We start from the raw sequence: 13004 nt of genomic DNA, 5'->3' as shown, positions 1-13004 counted from the left end.
CTTGAGGCTGTGCCCCCTAGTCCTACTCAGAAGGCGTTTGACAAGGTACCTCACAAGAAGTTATTGCAGAAGGTCAGGGGACACGGAGTTGGGGGTAGGGTGTTAGCGTGGATAGAGGACTGGTTGTCAAATAGGAGGCAGAGAGTGGGAGTCAATGGGTGCTATTCGGATTGGCGGTTGGTGACTAATGGAGTGCCCCAGGGGTTGGTGCTGGGGCCTCAGCTATTTACCATTTATATAGATGATCTGGAGGAGGGAACCGAGTGTATGGTGTCGAAATTTGCTGATGACACCAAGATTGGTGGAACGGCAAATTGTGCGGAGGGTGTGGAGAGTCTACAGAAGGAGCTAGATAGGCTGGGCGAATGGGCCAGGAACTGGCAAATGGAATTTAATGTTGGCAAGTGCGAGGTGGTCCACTTTGGTAGGAAGAATGGTAGGAAGGATTATTACTTACATGGAGAAAAACTGCAGCAGGCGACAGTGCAGAGGGACCTCGGGGTCCTTGTGCATGAGTCGCAAAAACCCAGCTTGCAGGTGCAGCAGGTGGTCAGGAAGGCGAATGGGATGCTGGCCTTCATAGCGAGGGGGATTGAATATAAAAGTAGGGAGGTCTTGCTGCGGCTATATAGGGCATTGGTGAGGCCGCAGCACAACCACGCAAAGATGGAAGTGGAGTTAGAATGAGATGGAGATCAGCCATGATTATATAGAATGGTGGAGCAGGCTTGAAGGAAAGAAAGTATATTTAACACAAAGCTAAACATTACAGCTTCAACATGTGATCGGGTTGCTAAATATTAAGGTTGTCCCCCAGTTCCTTCATTGACAGCAATGCTTTCAAATTCTGCCTTGACAGCAGCTAGAATGGTGCTAGCTAGCAAAGATATCATTAAAATCTTCCCTAAATTATAATGTTGGAACAAATCCATGTAACTTTCTGATTGGTAATTTAACTATTGGTTTGTTTTAATTGGAGTTTCACTGCCACGTATATTGTCTTTTCAAAAGGACAATGTTTCTTTTGCAATGTCCTTCCCTTATCTGACTTTGCACAATTCCCTATTGTCTGTTTTGGGTGAGGCTTATGCTGAATTTAGAACAAAAAATTTTGTTTGAATCTCATCCAAAGCAGAATCTTAAAGAAGCTTTTTAATACTGTTTGAATTTCCAAGTTTTAAAATCCAGCCTTGGCAAAACTACTTTACTAATTACTAATTCAGTTGCAATTGAAGAAATAAGTTTCACTGTTTGGTCAATCATTTATTTCTGGCTGGATCCCAATAACATAATAACCCTTAATACATGTGAGTGATTATAAAATCGTAAGATGGTTTCTTTAGCACAAAATGACATTTTGACCTTGTTAGCCTATCACAATGAATATAACATGAAATTAATCTAAAAAATGGTCAAGTTACACCAAGACCTACTACTCAGGCTTACTTACAGCGTACAGTGTATTAAGTGAAATGTGTCTGACTGGTGTGATTTCAGTTTATAGTGGGAACAGACCAAGAACACACAACTACCCCAGTTCAGCAGAAATGGGCAGCTTTACTCAAAGGATTTAGGGATGGCTGGTGTGAAAAATGGAAAAATAACACCAATGCAATAAGGGGTACTGGCCTGAGATTAAAGACTATTGTTATGGCAGGGTAAATGGATTATTTCTCTACACCTGACCATGTTGCACCTGACCTGGAAATACTGGGTGCTGACATGAAAGGCACAGATCTTGTTTCAGGGGTGGGAGGGAGAGTTGGGTTTGGTCCAAATGCCGTAGAGCTTTAACTATATGACGTACACGTGATGTCAGTCCTTGGTTACCTGCCCAGAAGCCAGTAAGTCTGATTGATAGGCTTGGCTTCCAGTCAAATGGAGAATAATGGAGGCCGCAGGACAAGGTAGTTCTGCTTGTTGTGACATGGAAGGGTCCAGCCTGGGCAAGTGGATTTTGATCTGGGGAAGGAAGGTTGAATGGGGGTGGGGTGGAGGGGAGCGGAGGATAGGAAAATCAGCAGAAGGGTAGGGGTTCTACCGATCAAGGAGTAAGGGAAGTCGGTGTGTCAGTGGGGAGGAATGGGAATCCCAGGGGCTGATCAGAAGCCTGGGCAGGGGTCCAAAGCCTGAAGGTGGATGAAAGTCAATGACCTTGTTAGGGGAGGTTGAGGGGACAGATGTGGAGTTTAGCCAGGCAGACACATGGAATTGAGCAAACAGGTGCATAGGTACTCATCTCCTGGATCCAGAAACTCTCACCTGAGTTAGCTGCCAGGTTTCCCAAAACTGGAATAGTTAAAATAAATAGTTAAATCTGAAAAGTTTAGTAACAGTGAGACCCTCAGGCTCATTATCATGGGTGGTCACTTGCCCACCTTCCCATCTCTATTAAACCAGAAATGAGCAGGATGAAAGCTTTAACTCCCAATTGGCCCAAACTCAGTCTTGTAGTTAAAATTTTCCAATAAATGATGACTATGGGCAAGGCAAACCATTCCCCATTATAATGAATGCAATCATTTGCCAAAATACCTAAATTGTTAAAACATTTATTTGCAAAAAAATTAAAATATTCCCACATAATCCTGAAAATACTGCAAACTCTAGGTCAGCAAATTACTAAAGCAAAATATTGTGGAAATTGGAAATGAAAACAAAACACTGACTCTAAAATATCACAAACCTTGTCAGACGTCTGGATGAGTAGAAATGTTGGTAAGACCGAATTTTGGAAGGACCAAAGCCATTTTCTTCAGTGTCCATTAGAAATTGACTTCCGTAACTACTGACTGCAACCCTCTCCTGTCCGAGACTGAACCAGAATTTTTGCAACCTTCGTATCCCACTTGACCCCGAGATGAGTTTCGAACCATACATCCACGTCTCTTAGACTGTCAGTTTCTCAAAAATGTAACCCCTGCTTCATGCCTTTGTTATCTGTACACTTGACTATTCAAATACACTCCTGGCTTGCCTCCCATCTTACATCCCAAGGCACTTGAGGCCATCTCTGCTGCCCAAGTCCTAACTCACATTAAGTCTCTTTAACTCATTAGCCTTGTTCTCATTGGCTCCTGGTTAAAACAAAAACATTTTAAAATTCATCCTTATTTACAAATCCCTTGACAACCTCAACTCTCCTTACCTCTGTAATTTCCCCCAGCCTTCAGATAGTGCCTACTACTCTGGCCTTGCAATTGTAAACACTCTACCATGTGCAGCCACATTTTCTGTTGCCTAATATAAAATTCCCTGCCTGAATCTCTCTGCTTTGCAACCTTTCTGTTCAACACTCCTTCAAGCCTTTCTCTTTGACAAAGCTTTTGTCAAATGGCCTAATAATTCCTTGTGAGACTTGGTATTGGATTTACTTTTGACAATGTTCTTCTAAAGTGCCTTGGGATGTTTTACCATATTGAGTGCACCATATTCAGAGACAAGTTCAGAGGTAAAATTCTGTTTGCAGAGGGAAGAGGTGACAGACTCTCAGCAGGATGCCCTTAGGGTATTCAGGAAGAACGTTTCCTACCTGAAACAATGAAAAGTACGCGCGGTGGCTGCATTTACCTAAGGAGGTGATCACAGAACTGTCTTATCTACAAGGGTAAGGACGGTGTGCCAGTGGCCATCAAGATAATGTATCCATGAATTATTTTGCAAGTGGATCTTTCCAAGCTGAAATAGGTGGTGTAGCAAACATCTTGCAGTTCACCATTCATTCTGGAATTTCAGAGGCTGCTCTAAATAAGAACAGGAGCAGGAAATGACTTTGCCAGGTAAGCAGGCTTCCCCATGCTGCAGGGAATTATAGACTGCAAACATTACTTCGGAGGTGCCACATCTCAATGGGGAGATATATTAAACCACAAGGGGTACCATTCACCGAATGTGCTGTTGGTGTGTGACCTTGCCCAGACAACACTGGTGAATTTCCACTATCCAGGCAATAATCATGATACACCCATTCTGTGTCAGTCTGTAATGCCAACAATCTTTGAGCTACCACACAATACTCATGGGTGGCCGGGTGGTGGCCAGGGTGATCTACCGTACACCTGACTGATGAATCTCCTCTGCAGACCCAGTACAGATGACCAGCTCTCATGCAAAGAGAGCCATGCTGCAGTGAGGAATCATCATTGGAAATCTGAAGCAACAATATCAATAAATCATTCAGGAGGAGCTTTCCAGTAAAGGTGTCCCAATCGTGGTGATCTGTTGTATCCTCCAGGGCTCAGCCATAATGCTGCTTTAGTACTTGCCACCTTGGGTTCAGAGGAGGATCAGGAAAAAGGGAGGATGCAGCTGGGACACCTGTACGGGATGACCAGAGGCATATCATCACATCCCAGTTCCCCTAAATAGAACTTCAGATCCTGGTTGGTAAACAGAGCATTACAACATTCTCTTCATCACAATCCTGAAAAAAAACAAAAAAAGCATTCCAGACCAACTCAATCCATGAACACATCCAATGTTCCTTTTAATACTTAACCAATCACTTTGTGAGTTCTCTTAGTACCTGTCTTGCCAACGCCTTTGCTTGTCCTCATGCTCCCATATAGTGTCACCCTAGTGGCTTCAGCATGGCTGGTGAAAGAATTTCAGTGGGGGAGACTGCAGATAACCTTGCAGGATGACCTCAAGCAGCTCAGAAGACCATGCTTTGGACTGCACCATCTCAGTTTGGCTGAAAGAGGACCCCAGCTTCAAGTTCTATGGACTCACAGCCACTCCCCAAGTGGTACCTCAGCAACACTAATAATCTGCTGGAATACAAACTGCTGGACTACAGTGAGAGCCTATATGGCCCTTTAAGCACTGGTATCTGAAACCATGATGGTGGAAGTCTGAACCTACATGGTAGAGTTGCAATTTTAATCACCTCCATCAGAGCTTCCAGTGCAGCAACCCACAGGTTGGATGGCTTTCACTCATGCTACAATGGAAGCTAAGACATAAGCCAGCAGACAATGTTGCATGATCAACTCTGCAAGTGTTGTCATGGAGTTGGTCACCACTTCCACACTGGAGAGGATGGGATCCAAACTCTTTTGCAAAGTCTGACAAGTTGGAGACAGGCCTCTCCATGTTCTTTGATAGTGATATGAGCCTCTCTGACAACTCTGTCAATACACCAAGCATTTCAGTGAACGTGTCCAACAGCCTTTTGCTGTACGCAGCCCAATTGATGTTCCCAGGTGAGTGCTCTGAAGCAAACTTGCCCTCCAGTGAACTAGTACACACACTATCCTCTTGCCTGTCTGAAGCACATTCATGCCAGATGACTCACCACTTGCACATTCCACAACTATATATACTCCAGCGTGCACAGTGCCAGTACCTGAGCTGGTAGGTGCAAGAACAGATCAAGTGATGGTGCTTCTGCCTCCTCAGTCTGCTATCTCTCTTGGCCTTCAGCCTCTACACCAAAAGACAGCAGTTCTTCGGCATCTGAAAGCATCTGAATGGCTTAAAATTAATCAGGAGGAAGTATTGGATAGGTTGTCTGTACTTAAAGTCGATATGGCATCAGGACCAGATGAAATACATTGAAGGATGCTGAGGGAAGTGAGAGTGGAAATTGAGGCCGCACTGATCATAACTTGCCAATCTTTGGCACCACCCTAAGTCTAACAGAGGACTGGAAATTTTCAAATGTGCTACCCTTCTTCAAAAAAGGGTGTAAAGATAAGCCCAGCAGGCCTGTTTAACTTAGGTGGTGAGGAAGCAAAGAACAAACAGTACAGCACAGGAACAGGCCCTTCAGCACACCAAGCCTGCACTGATCACGTCGTTCTATCTAGACCAACCCGCCTGTATCCCTCTATTTCCTGCATGTTCATTCATGTGTCTATCCAGATAAGTCTAAAATGTCATTAACGTGTCTGTCTCAACCATTCCACTTGGCAGTTCATTCTATGCCCCCACCAACCTCTGTGTAAAAAATTTCTTCTGCATATTTCTCCTGAGCCTTTCCCCCTTACCTTGAATGTGTGCCCTCTTGTAATTGTCACTTCCACTCTGGGAAAAAGCTTCCAACTGTTCACCTTGTCTATGCCCCTCATCATTTTATAAATATCTATCAGGTCACCCCTCAGCCTCCGTCTTTCCAGAGAGAACAATCCCAGTTTATTCAATCTCTCCTCATAGCTAACACCCTCCATACCAGGCAACATCCTGATAAACCTTTTCTGTATTCTCTCCAAAGCCTCCATGTCCTTCTGGTAATGTGGTAACCAAAATTATAGTAAGAAGCCTCACAACATCAGGTTAAAGTCCAACAGGTTTATCTGGTAGTAAACGCCACTAGCTTTTGGAACACTGTTCCTTTGTCAGGTGAGTGGGGAGTGGTGAGAACTCCCCACTCACCAGATGAAGGAACAGTGTTCTGAAAGCTAGTGGTGATTACTATCAAATAAACCTGTTGGACTTTAACCTGGTGTTGTGAGACTTCTTACTGTGTTTACCACAGTCCAACGCCAGCATCTCCACATTATGACAACCAAAATTACACACAGTATTCCAAATATGGTCTAACCAACATTTCATATAACTGTAACGTAATTTGCCAACTTTTATATCGATGCCCCGGCCAATGAAGACAAGCATGCCATATGCTTTCTTCACCACCGTTTCCATCTGTGCAGCCACTTTTAAGGATCTGTACTTCCAGATCTCTTTGTGTGTCTATGCTTCTGATGGTTCTGCCATTTATGTTATAGTTCCCACTTGAATTGGATCTACCAAAATGTTATCGCCTCGCATTTGCCTGGATTAAATTCTATCTGCCATTCTCTGTCCAATTTTTCAGTTTATCTATATCCTGCTGTATTCCCTGACAATCTTCATCACTATTTGCAACTCCAGCAAGCTTCGTATCATCCGCAAATTTGCTAATCAGACCAGTTATGTTTTCTTTCAAGTCATTTATATATATTATAAACAATAAAGGTCCCAGAACTGATCCCTGCGGAACACCACTAGTTACAGGCCTTCATTCAGAAAAACACGCTTTCACCGCTACCCTCTGTCTTCTATGGCCAAGTAAGAACAGAGAGTGTTAAAGAGATGTGTATTGCCTCCAGACAGGATAGTTAGTTGGAGGTCTCCACTGCCTCCCGAAGATACACAAGGCAAACACACCCGGCTGTCCCATCGCATTTGGCAATGGGGCCCTGTGCGGGAACCTCTCCGGCTACGTCGAGGGCAGCCAGCATCTCCACTTATATGGCCAAACCAGTTCTGAATCCATCTAACTAGTTCACCCTTGATCCCATGTGATTTAACCTTCTGCACTAGCCTGCCTTGAGGGACCTTGTCAAATGCTTTACTGAAGTCTATGTAGACAACATCCACAGCCCTGCCTGCTTCAATCATTTCTGTCACCTCCTCACAAAATTCAATTAGTGAGACATGATCTCCCTCATACAAAACTATGCTATCGGTCGCTAAGACCATTCAGTTTCAAATATGTATAGATCCTATCCCACAGAATCTTCTCCAACAATTTCACTATCTATGCCAGGCAAAAGGCGGGGAATTATAGGCCGGTTAGTTTAACATCTGTGGTAGGTAAAATGTTAGAATCCGTCATTAAGGAGGAAATTGCGAGGCATCTTGAAGGGAATTGCTTGATAGGGCAGACGCAACACGGTTTCATTAAAGGGAAGTCGTGTCTGACAAATTTACTGGAGTTCTATGAGGATGTGTCTAGGGCAGTGGATAGAGGAGAGCCGGTGGATGTGGTCTTTCTGGATTTTCAGAAGGCGTTTGACAAGGTACCTCACAAGAGGTTATTGCAGAAGGTCAGGGGACATGGAGTTGGGGGTAGGGTGTTAGCGTGGATAGAGGATTGGTTGTCAAATAGGAGACAGAGAGTGGGGGTCAATGGGTGCTATTCGGATTGGCGGTTGGTGACTAGTGGGGTGCCCCAGGGGTCGGTGCTGGGGCCTCAGCTATTTACCATTTATATAGACGATCTGGAGGAGGGAACCGAGTGTAGGGTGTCGAAATTTGCTGATGACACCAAGATTGGGGGAATGGCAAATTGTGCGGAGGGTGTGGAGAGTCTGCAGAAGGATCTAGATAGGCTGGGCGAATGGGCCAGGAACTGGCAAATGGAATTTAATGTTGGCAAGTGTGAGGTGGTCCACTTTGGTAGGAAGAATGGAAGGAAGGACTATTACTTACGTGGTGAAAAACTGCAGCAGGCGACGGTGCAGAGGGACCTCGGGGTCCTTGTGCATGAGTCGCAAAAACCCAGCTTGCAGGTGCAGCAGGTGGTCAGGAAGGCGAATGGGATGCTGGCCTTCATAGCGAGGGGGATTGAATATAGAAGTAGGGAGGTCTTGCTGCAGCTGTATAGGGCATTGGTGAGGCCGCAGCTGGAGTACTGTGTGCAGTTTTGGGCGCCGCACCTGCGCAAGGATATTTTGGTCTTGGAGGGAGTGCAGAGGAGGTTTACTAGGCTGATACCGGAGTTGAGCTATGAGGAGAGGCTGAATAAACTAGGCTTGTACTCGTTAGAGTTTAGAAGAATGAGGGGAGATCTCTGAGATGTATAAGATGATGAATGGGATGGATAGGATAGAGATGGAGAGACTCTTCCCGCTCAAAAAGGACAGTAGGACTAAGGGGCACAGCCTCAAGATAAAGGGGAGGCAGTTTAGAACGGAGTTGAGGAGGAACTTCTTCACTCAAAGGGTGGTGAATCTCTGGAATTCTCTGCCCGTTGAAGTGGTGGAGGCTGCCTTGCTAAATATTTTTAAGAAGCTGGTTGATGGGTTCTTGATAAGAGAGGGGATTAAGGGTTATGGGGAGAGGGCGGGAAAGTGGAACTGAGCCACGACAGATCAGCCATGATCTTATTGAAGGCGGGGCAGGCTCGAAGGGCTAGATGGCCTACTCCTGCTCCTATTTCTTATGTTCTTATGTTATCACTGATGTCAAGCTCACTGACCTATAGTTACTTAGGTTATCCTGGCTATCTTCTTAAATAACGGGACAGTATTGGCTATCCTACAATCTTCTGGGGTCTCACCTGTGAGAAGTCTCACAACACCAGGTTAAAGTCCAACAGGTTTATTTGGTAGCAAAAGCCACTAGCTTTCGGAGCACTGCCCCTTCGTCAGGTAAGTGGGAGTTCTATTCACAGACAGGGCACATAATGACATATCAATTTACAAAATAATGGTTGGCACATAATGGTGCAAAATAATGGTACATAGTCTTGCAACTCAGCCAACATTGTCTACCTGATACACTGCAGGAAAGGATGTCCCGAGGCATGGTACGTTAGGGAGACCATGCAGACACTACGACAACGGATGAATGAACACCACTCAACAAACAGGCAACAGTGTTCTCTTCCTGTTGGGGAACAGCGGTCACGGGCATTCAGCCTCTAATCATCGGGTAAGCATTCTCCAAGGCGGTCTTCACGACACACAACAATGCAGAGTCACTGAGCAGAGACTGATAGTCAAGTTCCGCACATGAGGACAGCCTCAACCATGATCTTGGGTTCATGTCACACTATCTGTAACCCCCATGACTTGCCTGGGCTTGCAAAATCTCACTAACTGTCCCATCTGGAGACAATACACATCTCTTTAACCTGTGCTTAACGCTCTCTCCACTCACATTGTCTGTACCTTTAAGACTTGATTACCTGTAAAGACTCGCATTCCAACCATTATTTTGTAAATTGAATTTGTGTCTTTATCTGCCCTGTTTGTGAACAGAACTCCCACTTACCTGAAGGGGCAGTGCTCCAGAAGCTAGTAGCTTTTGCTACCAAATAAACCTGTTGGACTTTGACCTCGTGTTGTGAGACATCTTACTCTGTTTACCTAGTTCAATGCCGGCATCTCATCTGCAGCCAACAAGGAAACAAAGACTTTTGTTACAGACCCAGCAATTTCCTCTCGTCTCCCTCAGTTATGTGGGATAGATGCCACCTGGCCCTGGGGATTTGTCTACCTCAATGTGTCTAGGATTGTTAATTTGGAAAAAATTAATAGTGATCCTGTTTGCACTCTTAAGTTTCACGCCACTAGGAAAAAAGAATGTTTCTTGCTGGCGTTAGCAGCACCTGTTAGGTGGAAAACACCCACCTCATCAGTGAAAATTTATGCATCGTGGAAAACACGATGGCCAACTTGGCTTTTCAGAGACTGTCCCCTTTCCACCATCCCGCCCCCCACCCCCCACCCCCCCACTGCTGACTAGCACCTCCTCTCCACCACAAAGAGAACTGGTCAGTCCCTCCACACCACAAAGGCATGAGGGTGTCCTGACCCCCCCTCTCCAGGTCCCCTCCTTTGGCAGTGCCACTGCGGCTAGAAAGATTAACTGAAAACACTTAGCTTTCAGTGCTATCTGGAATGCACTACCTGAGAGTATGATGGAGGCAGGTTCAATTGAAGCATTCAAAAGAAAATTGCATTATTATCTGAAAAGGAAGAATGTGTGGGGCCACGGGGAAATGGTGGAAGAATGGCACTAGGTGAATTGCTCCTTCAGAGAGCCAGCAGACACGATGGGCCAGATGGTCTCCACCTGTGCTCGGATTGTAAATGCACAAGGAGAAGTTTGAGGTGGAGGGGTTGGGATGCCTGGGAAACATGGCAACACCACCTACAGTTGGTACTTCATAACATAATGGAATGAGAGTGAAGTGCAATTTGACAAAACGTTAGAAACATATTGTTCGCCTCAATGGTTTCTGTGGCACCACTGGTCATGGCTTTAGTGATGCCACTCCTTATTCACAGCACTTCCTCCTCAATGGGGATGAGCACATGCAGCCATGATTGACCCTGCTAGTTTTCTGCTGTCACCACCTTTTATGGAGAACCTTTTCCTGTGTGTCAATGGGTGTGGTGCAATACGTTTGGATCATTTCCTATCAGTTAAATTGCTGGATGCTCTGAGATGTGGTGGTACAGCTTCCAACATGGTTGTATGTGGGGGTAAGGATATAAATGTGAGATATGATTTGTGATTGAAATACTGTCGGTAACCAAGTGGAAAGGGTGTGGTGATTGGAGAATTAGGTGAAGCTAGTGGTAGAATTTGGCATGTAAAGGCACATTCACATACCTTGACCACTTGTGTAGTCATTAAACCTTTTGTGGCACTGCATCCATGTCCTAAGCACTGATGGCATACTGCAAGACAACCTGCTCTCAGTGCCTGCTAAACACTTGACTGGAAGGCCTGTTGACCTGCAAGGGAAGAGAACCACTTTCCTCCAGTTAACCTCTATTGCCAACGATTCCAGCACAGCATCCGAAAACCTGAGGGGACACCCTGTAACCTGTTGCACCATTTCAGCTCTTTCCTCCAGATCTTTAAACCATAGCCACACAATTTCAGTCCCTGCTTTGCTAGAACGCATCTTGCCTTTAAGAAAGTGAATCGAATTTTAAGCTGTGCAGGCTTGCTTTAAGTGGTGCTAGTCTCACCAGGAACTTGGGCCCCTGTTGAGGCATGCAGCCACTCAGCAGCACATTCAGCACAAGCATGGAAATAAGGAGAGGCAGTTTATGTGCTACTAGCGTCACTTCCAAGGGCACAGATTAATTGTACATTACATCCTACCCTGATTTTGGGCACATTCTGATTTAGACCCTTCAATATTTAGATCTAGTGCTCAACAGCTTCCTCCAATAAAAGTCTATTCTTGTAGACACATTCAAGAGAAATTTCTGAAATACAGGATGGTTGTTTGTGACTGGCAATTAATATTTCACTTAGCTTACTTAATATGTTATCATTATTAAGTTGACATGTTTTTACTTTAATATCATTTCAATCTGTTTCAATATTTGGGTGGACAAACACAAGGTACAATTAAACAAGAATACAGCTAGACTTACCAAGCTTTGCCTAGCATTTGGTCTGGTTATGCAAAGAAAATTCAAAAGCTGAATTGTTGAAATGAAATCCGTCAACTTGCCTGTTACAATCTGTACTTCATACTTTACCCTATATAAACATATTTACATTCCAGTTTTTCTCATTTAAGTGTTTGTGTGAGGCTAGCAGCTAAGATTTCTCGAGAACAGTAAGGAGCTTGACCTTACACAGATGTGTGACATTGTTTTCTGTGTAATCACCCCAAAGCAATATTGGTACTTTTATCTTTGTGGACCAGCGTGTTTCTGTTAATATTTCACAAGAATGCAAAGGAAGAATTGCTTGACATAGCATCAGGTCCCCTCCAGCTGGTAAAAAGGAACACAGACACAGCATTCACAAGATAATTACTGGTGAGAAAGGTCTTTCGGCTCATCCAGAATGATGAATGGTCTTTGCAGAATCCAAACTGGTTTAGATTATTCCAAAGTTTGAAACACCACTACTTTACTTGTGAGTTTATATATTGCTCACTCTTGTACTGGCTTGAAATTGAGGCCCCTTGTTCTATTGTTGCATTTTAATTTAAAGCAATTTTCAAGGTTTACCTTTTCATTACCATGTACAATCTAGGGGGTCATCCTAAAGCTATTTTGCACAATCTCTAAATACTTGCCTCTCCTTGGGGGGAATTCTCCTATTCTGCCCACCATGGGAATCATAGTGGGTGGGGGTGGACCACACAAAGGTCCACTGACCTCAGGCAGGATTCTCCGGTTTTTACGGCAATGTGACTAACTCTTAACTATCCTCAGCAAGCCACTCATTTCAAAGGAATTTAGGGATGGACAACAAATGCACATTCCCAGATCTCCCACGTCCCATGGAAGAATAAAGAAAATAAAATCTTTAGGCTTTGCTGATTGCTGCTTAGCCCTGGTTGGACACATTGAGCACAGTCTTTCTAGGCCCTTTTCAATTTAATGCATTTTATTTCAATACTATTAATGGATCACGAGTTATGTCTAGTTTTCCTGCCGATGTGCAATATTGACAATTTTATATTAAATTTTATCTCTGCAGCCTAATAATTCTGTAATTAAAATTATCACTAGAGTGAGGGGAAAGATAACAAG

Source organism: Carcharhinus amblyrhynchos, chromosome 4 (assembly GCF_965287045.1).
Source record: "Carcharhinus amblyrhynchos chromosome 4, sCarAmb.v2.hapA, whole genome shotgun sequence".
Taxonomy (NCBI): domain Eukaryota; kingdom Metazoa; phylum Chordata; class Chondrichthyes; order Carcharhiniformes; family Carcharhinidae; genus Carcharhinus; species Carcharhinus amblyrhynchos.
Note: the sequence above shows the minus strand (reverse complement) of the source record.